The sequence below is a fragment of the Pagrus pagrus genome (genome assembly GCF_965226575.1).
Source record: "Pagrus pagrus genome assembly, chromosome: 15".
NCBI lineage: Eukaryota > Metazoa > Chordata > Actinopteri > Spariformes > Sparidae > Pagrus > Pagrus pagrus.
The window spans coordinates 7,881,057-7,888,841 of record NC_140199.1 but is presented as its reverse complement, the minus strand read 5'-3'; positions in this window follow the sequence as shown (position 1 = coordinate 7,888,841).

The window sequence follows — 7,785 nt, the reverse complement described above, 5'->3', positions numbered from 1 at the left end:
AGAGGACTCTGGGAAACATTGAATATTGATTTTGAGATGTCTTTAATTTCTTAGATTTCTCTGCAATTCTTGGAAGTTCGTGACTTAATGATAGAGAGTCCCCTTATTTCAGGGAATGGACAGAATAATGTGAACACCAATGTCGTCCAAAGGAGGGAGGGTAACCTGCAAAAAATGGAATTAGAAACCACTTTGTTATCTTGTGGGTTTAGAAGGACTACATTTTGCAATAATTATCATGATGGGGGTAACAACATGTTGCAAATAAGTTTTTATCATGTAAGAATAAGTTGACAACTTTTTTGGGGGGGGGTACAGTATACAGTATTAAGCTACAACCATTTTTTAGATGAGCTCTTATGAGTAATCTAAGTTTTTCCCAGTTCTCATATTTCTTTTAGTTTTCTGTTCTGCAGCTTGCTTACTAAAGATATATTATGCAAGAATTTTGAATTATGCCTGTGTAAGTGCACTGATGTCAATAAAGTAAAAAAAAAAGGAATTATAATGTATAAAAACGACTACACCTTTGTCATATATATATTGTTGAGTTGTGTATTTACATTCTCCGAAATGATTTTAACAATTTTCAAACCCACAGAGATAACAGTGTGTTTCATTTTGTTGCCCATCACTCCTTCAGGGATAAGGATGTCGGAGAATGAGACTAAACTTAACGTGAACAAAACTCAACACATTACTTTCTCTGTGAATATTTGTACCTGAGTCATGTCAGTTATATTTTAGGATCATTTGTGTTTATTTGGCGCAGTATTTATTCACCCAAAGCAGCCACAGTGCTTTAGCTGTAAGCTGGCGAGCAAAGACTCAAATTGAGGGTGTGTGCTTGTATGTTTGAATTCAGCACTCACCAGAGATTGCGGTTCTCTCTCCTCTTTTCCCCCTACTCTATGTAACGTTACGTGCACCAAGTAAAGTAACATTTCCGCTCCAGCTGCAGTCAGTGGTCAACATTACAGCACATAACACTGCAGATAGAGGTCCTCAGATCACTGCTGCAGTCAGGTTGATAAACAGTAGTGAACATACAGTATATCCACTTTTCAAACCATCCCAAAAGTTGAAAAGTGATCTCTGAGCTCTCCTCCCATCGATAAACTGGTCTCATGATCAGAGAATCAGATGTGACGTGGGTGTTTTTTGGCTTTGCATCTGTCTCTCCGGCTCTTTGCAGCTGTAGCAGCTATGCCTTACAGCTCCACCCCAGCCCTCCCGACACCATGCTCTGAAAATGTTTTGTTTTGATAGAGAGCTCCCTAGAAGCAGAAATGACATATTGTGCGTTCAAAGCTCCAGTAGGATTTATAATTTTATATTACTTTGCACTTCTTAGTGGCAGTACTCAGACAGACAGCAATGGATGCTGACACCACCCCACAGATCCCACATTGTTAAAAATCTTAAAACTGCACATAGACTAGACCAATTTTAGTTGGGACTGTTTTATTCTTCAAAAAAACAACGCCATCAGGATAATTTGAGAGATTCTTAAATTACGACCCCATGACTACCCCATTTTGATCTCAACTACACACCTGTAAAATTGTGCCATGGTGCTGACAGAAATATGTCCACAGACAGACATAAAAACACCTGACAAAAGACTCAAAATTGCTCCTGTGATAGTTCCTGCTCCAATAGGTGTCTCCAGGAACACATTTTGCCATGATAACACACAATGAAACAGAGTCACAAACTGAAAAGCTGCATCAGTATGGATAAAATCCTAAAAGACCTGTAACCCTTTTGGCTGGTGAAGAAAGTCGAGCATTTAGCGAATCAGAGTCCTCGGGAGTTGGCCGACTAAAGAACCTAAAGTTTGTATTTATATGCATGTGTGGGTTTAGGTTTATGTTTATATTTGAGTCCTCACACTCTAACCCCACAAGTTGGACAAGAGTAAGAAGTGTATATAAGATAACTGGCAGTAAAAAAAGTGAACTAATACTTTTAATTTCCTGGGGAGTCACGCCGTGTTTCATTGTTTGGCACTCATAAGATTGCCCCAGAGATTGGGTGACTGTTAGAGACTAAAATCTTGCCAATGTACCTTTCACAGTAATAGTTGATTAAAGAGTAAATTCCAGTTTAGTCATTTACTGCAGAAAGAAGATTATGGAGCCCTGAAACCTTGAGAGGTCAAAGCCTTGTTTTAAAGCACAGCGTGTTGTGTCTGTCCACTTAACTCTAATTAACGCTGAGTTACAGGTTCAAGTTCGGACAGACAAGTCATCAGATAACTCCACCACAGGACCGAAGTTTGACTATTCTTTGCTTATGCAAGCAAGCTGAAGCTGAATCGGAGAAGAGCATTTTCAAATGAGTTTTTTCTTCCAACACGCTGAGGAGGGGGAGCTGAAGCCGGTGCAGTGATCTGCTGACTGCTGTCTTATTGATTTAATTGTCTGTTTCCCCCCGGCCCTGCCTGCTCATAGGCCTATGACGGGCTTCTGACTGCTCCCTCTGCATGCATGCCGATCCAACCCACCACGAACCGCAGCTCCCCCTCAGTCTCAACACCAGCTTAATCTCACTGTGCTTAATGAGTGGAACAACACAGAGTTGACAAGTAGGGGAAAATCCCCCCCTCTACCACTTTCCTCAATCCCCTCTCTACTACAGCGTTTATTGACCTGCCGAAGGCTGTGATGGGAGTGTCCAGATTTATGCAAAAAAGCCCTCACTGCTCGCCTATGACTGTCAGCTTAACCATTCATTATGGTTGGATCCCTGAGGACAGCTTGAGCCTCTGGGCCACTGTACATGCCGAGACTTTAAAGTGATCATACTGTTTATTTGAATGCAGGTTTAGGAAAGTGTAAATGGGAAAACAGCAGCTGTTGCATTAAAGACTGAAGGATGATGATGATGTTCTGACACAAACCATACTCTATTTCTTCTGGTTGATTTCCCCAATCTCAACGGAGTTCTCCTAAGTCTCCAAGGTGAGAGACATGTGCACTGTCAATTGCTTCTCTCAGATCCACAGCACATCCCTAGGTGAAAGAGAAATGTTTTCATTAGCATATGAAACAACCAAAGCAGTAAACATACATTTTTATCTTTCATCTAAATTATTCATGAGTATTTTCCCCACTGTATGCAGCTAACACATGGGGACTGGAACAACTAAGACCACTGGATGTAGCCATGAATAAACAAGGACTTTTCCCACTATGAGAGGTTACTTCACACATCCTGACTGCACCTGCTGAGAAAAGCTGAATGTTGTTTGGAGCCCGTGGGACAAGTTGAATGGCACTGAACACTTACAGTGTGCTATAACACTTCAAAAGATATTGAGCCCAATGATCACATATGATCACCACCTCCTCCTCCCCACTCCTGTGATTTACCCATTGTCTTTCCTCTTGCACCACCAGGGGGTCACAGTTTTTGCTTATCTTGTGAAATATTTCAACATGTGCTACTGAAAGAATTGGCAGAAAAAGAAATTGCTACCGCTGTGTGTGGTTGTCAGAATCCTCATGATATTGGTAATCCCCTATTTTTTTATTTCCAGCATCACCATGAGGTTGACAGTTTTGCCCTTGAATGAAATAGCTTGACAACCTTAGATGGATTGCCATGACCTCCCATAACTTTTCATCTAGCACCATCATCAGGTCAAGTTACTTGTTTTTGATTAATACCCCAGTGTTTGAGATAACTATTTGTGACATTAGTTAAGTAGTGTAGCACTTGGTGTGGTGCCAACGTAAGCCTGATTCAAAGCCCTCAGCCAGCGTTAGGTCTCTATGGCTTTTAGACTCGGTGCTTGGAAGAGCTTGCTGCCAAAAATTAAAGTTGCAAAAGCAAGAAATGCAGCTCAAACATTATTGTCCTAAACTTGACAGTGCTTTTGGTAGTCAGCTAGGCTAGCTAACTGACTGGCTATTGAGGTGACGATCAGTAAATCCTGTCGATAACGTGTACAAAGCTAAATGTTAAAAGTGAAATAACCACTTTGACTGATCACTAAGGTTGGAGGTGAAAGAGTTGACAGGAAACAAAGACAGTTCGGCAAATGAATGCCATTATTGTAAACCTCACATGTGCTTTGTGTTTAGGACGAATTAGCAAATGTTAGGATGTTAACATGCTAAGCTTATTAGCATTCTCATACTGGGTATGTTAGCTTGATGATATTAGTGTTTATCTCAAGCACTGCTTTGCATAATTACAGTCAAAGCCCCAATGAGCAGACTATAAGGGATCTGAAGTCACGTAGTGGCCATACGGTGTAGCTGCAACGTCATGTGATGCACACTGGCTCAAAAAGTTTTTTTCCCCATAGGCCTACATTGTGAAAAAAGCGGCTGTTAAACTCTGGATACTGTTTTATGAGCATTACAACTCCTGCTAAATGGCACGTTTAACTCTCAGAACTTGAGCGATTTGGTCTGATAACATTTGGAAAGACTACAAGAGCCGCACCAGTAAATTGTTTTATTCCCATTCAAGTTGGCGCAGGAAAAAAAAACGGAAGTTAGCCGCTTGGCTTGTGGAAGTCTCTAGTGTGCACGCTCTATGGGATGGCACAATGCAAGTAATTTTTCACCCAGGAAGATGAACTTCTTTGGCTTTATGCGCCATGGAGCAGCTTTTAATAGGAATGAACTTGGCCTCTGCCTCTGATTCTGTATCCGTGGAGCAGCCTCACAGAGCCAGTAGACACCAGACTTGCTTCCAGATAATCCATCTCCCCTGAGCGCTGAATACAGTCCAGAGTAATCGTATTATTTGAGAATTTAAAACACAGTCATGGACAACCCAAAAAACACATCATCCACCTCCCACTCCTGAAACACACACACACACACACACACACATACAGATACACAAGAACCGCGCGCTTTGTTGACCACGGATGGTGGTCATTCTCCAAAGTGCCATGATGGTAAATGATACTGTCCTTGTTCAGGAGATAGCGGGGATTGACTTCTGCTCTATTTTTGGAGTGTTGTCACCAAACTGCCTCTCCAGTTTTATCCCTACAAACAGCATTAAAAACACAGCACCATTAATCACTATTAATGTCTCTGGAAAATTGGCTTAACTATCTGTAAAAACTCCCACAGAGAAGCCAACGCTAATGCTGTTTAACTCATTTCCATTATACAACAGGGGCACATAAACACAAAAAAATAATCAATGTAATATAGAATTGTTACATAACACATAATTTCCCTGTTGGATGTAGATGATTACTGGGTAACTATTTATAGCGTATAAACATAATGACATATCAGTCATAATAGAGATGTGTTTTTAAGTGTAGTCTCAGTGTCACCACTCAGTAAGAACATAATCCTGTTTATGATATAACCCAAAACATTACGATCAAAACTTCTTCTCACTGCGTCTCTAACTCTCAGTCACGGTTTGACTTTTTGGTCCCTACGCCCTCTACGTCCAGAAATGGCAGGTTTCTACTTTGAGGTTTTTTGTTTGAAGAGTTTTCAGTGTAATTGGCTGTCTGTAAATCTATTTGCATATGCACTGTGTGCCCAGCCCTCCTGAGACCACATTCAAACACAGCTTATCTGGTGTTGGGGACTCAGAGCAGCATGATTTCGTTGGATCAACAAACGACAGACAGGGAATGAGGAACCTTCAGTTAGGACATTTTTGTAACAGTGAGCCTCTTGGAGAGTTTGACTGTTTACACACTACTGTGGATTTAAATACCAGATAACGAGATTGTTCCTCACTTTAGGATAGTTTTGGGAGTTTTCAAGAGAAATAATGATCGCAATATATTTTAGTGACGCTCAGGGCTTGACATCCCACAAATCGCAGTTGTCATTTATTGGATTTTGTCATGGCAGGGTACAACAGCATAAATAGAATTACCACCTCGCAGTTGTATGCCTCCGTGCACCAGTCGAGTTGCTGTTCCTGACCTATGAATAATGGGGAGAACATTTTTAGCAGAATATTATGATGTCACAGCGCATTTGCCCGACCTTTTGGATATAAAATGTCATAACGTCATAATTTTTTTAGACATCTGTGTCAAATTTGATCAGAACTATCAAATTAATTCTTGAGTTATAGCCAAAAGGGTGTTTTGTGAGATCACAGTGACCTTGACCTTTGACTTTTGGCCATCAAATTCATCCTTGAGTCATAGTAAACATTCAAATCAAATCTGTAGAAATACCCTCAATGTGTCTCTGAAATATTGTGTCCATGAGAATGGGGTGCCGAGAGGTCAAAGACCTTGAGCACCAAAGTCTAATCATTTCATCTTTGTGTCCAAGTGGAATTTTGTACCAAATTTAATGATATTCCCAGATCTTAAGATATCACGTTCACAAGAATGGGACGGATGGACGGACAACCCCAAAACATGATGCCTCTGGACAGGGCTGTCGCCAGCACGAAGGCATATAAACACAGCTTTCAAACAGTGAATCCTGAAACGCATCAATCATAACAGCAACCAAATAATGAGCAAAATAATGAAATGTTTGGCAAATCAAAATTTTTACTGCAAGATTGGGGGATCAAGGTTTTTACATATATATTTCAGTCAAAGTCAATGGGGTTACAACTCTGGGGACAATGAATATCGGCTCAAAATTTCATATATCATCTAATAGCTGTTGGACTGACCAGCAAACTGACAGACTCCCTAGACCAACTAACAGAGATTTCACATGTTTACTTATGTCTCCTCCTCCTCTGATTCACCCTAAAGATTTTATTTCCTAATATTTACTTTTCTTGTAAACACATTGTACTAGCGTTTTCAATTGATGAGGGATCTGGCAGTTTATTTCCTTTTTCGCAAGTGGTTTGAGTTTCTGTGAGCGTGATACCCTTTGAGAATATAACTCAAAAATAATCCCAGCAGGACAAACAATTTGAAAACACAAGCAAACAATTTTAAAGTGCTTGCTCCCAATCACGACATTGGCAGAAAAGTAAAAAACAAAAACAAAGAAATGCTTAGTGTTGCAGCCCAAGCACCCGGTCATCATCCACTCTAGTTTCAATCATACTGCAAAGCAGCCACTTCAATATTTGCACATCATGCACATAATGATCTCGATATCGTCAGTTATTTCTGAGTCTCTGCAGTAGCACTGACATGCTGCCCACAGAGTCGAGAGAGTAACACTTTGGGGATGGGGCCTGGTTTTTTTTTTGGGGGGGGGGGCTGTACCTCCTCTTCCATCATTAAATACATAACGGCCCAGATTTTGTTTGCTCCCAGTCTGTGTCAACACCAACTGCAGTCTCCGGTCGACAACACACTTCAAAGTGAGAAATGATCTCTGAGCTCTTGTGATGCTGGATGTGCTTGGTTCCCATTTCTCTTCACATGCACTACTTCAGACTGGAAGATGTTTGTTTCCATGGCAGCCTGTATTGTTGTGACTAATCAGATGTTTTCAAATATTTTTTTTTTAATTGTTTTATCTCATCAAGACAATTTTGCCTCTTTGAATAGCGCATAGAATTAGTAAAAAGATATGCACTGTGCGCTGCTACGTAACGGAGATGAGCTTCGAACAATATTCAGTGGTAGATTAAAAAAAATATTAATCACACATGTGAGACTTTGATGTTTCTTGGCTAATATAAGAACTCCAGGACTCTCAGGGGGGCATCATTTGCGACTCACCAAATATGGCTTTGAAGTTTCCTCATGCATGAAGATGTCATCTCTGCTCATCCAAATTAAATCACTGTTAGTCATCAGATTTTCCATTTGAGCTAATATGCTATCTCGGTGGTAACTAACTCCACTGG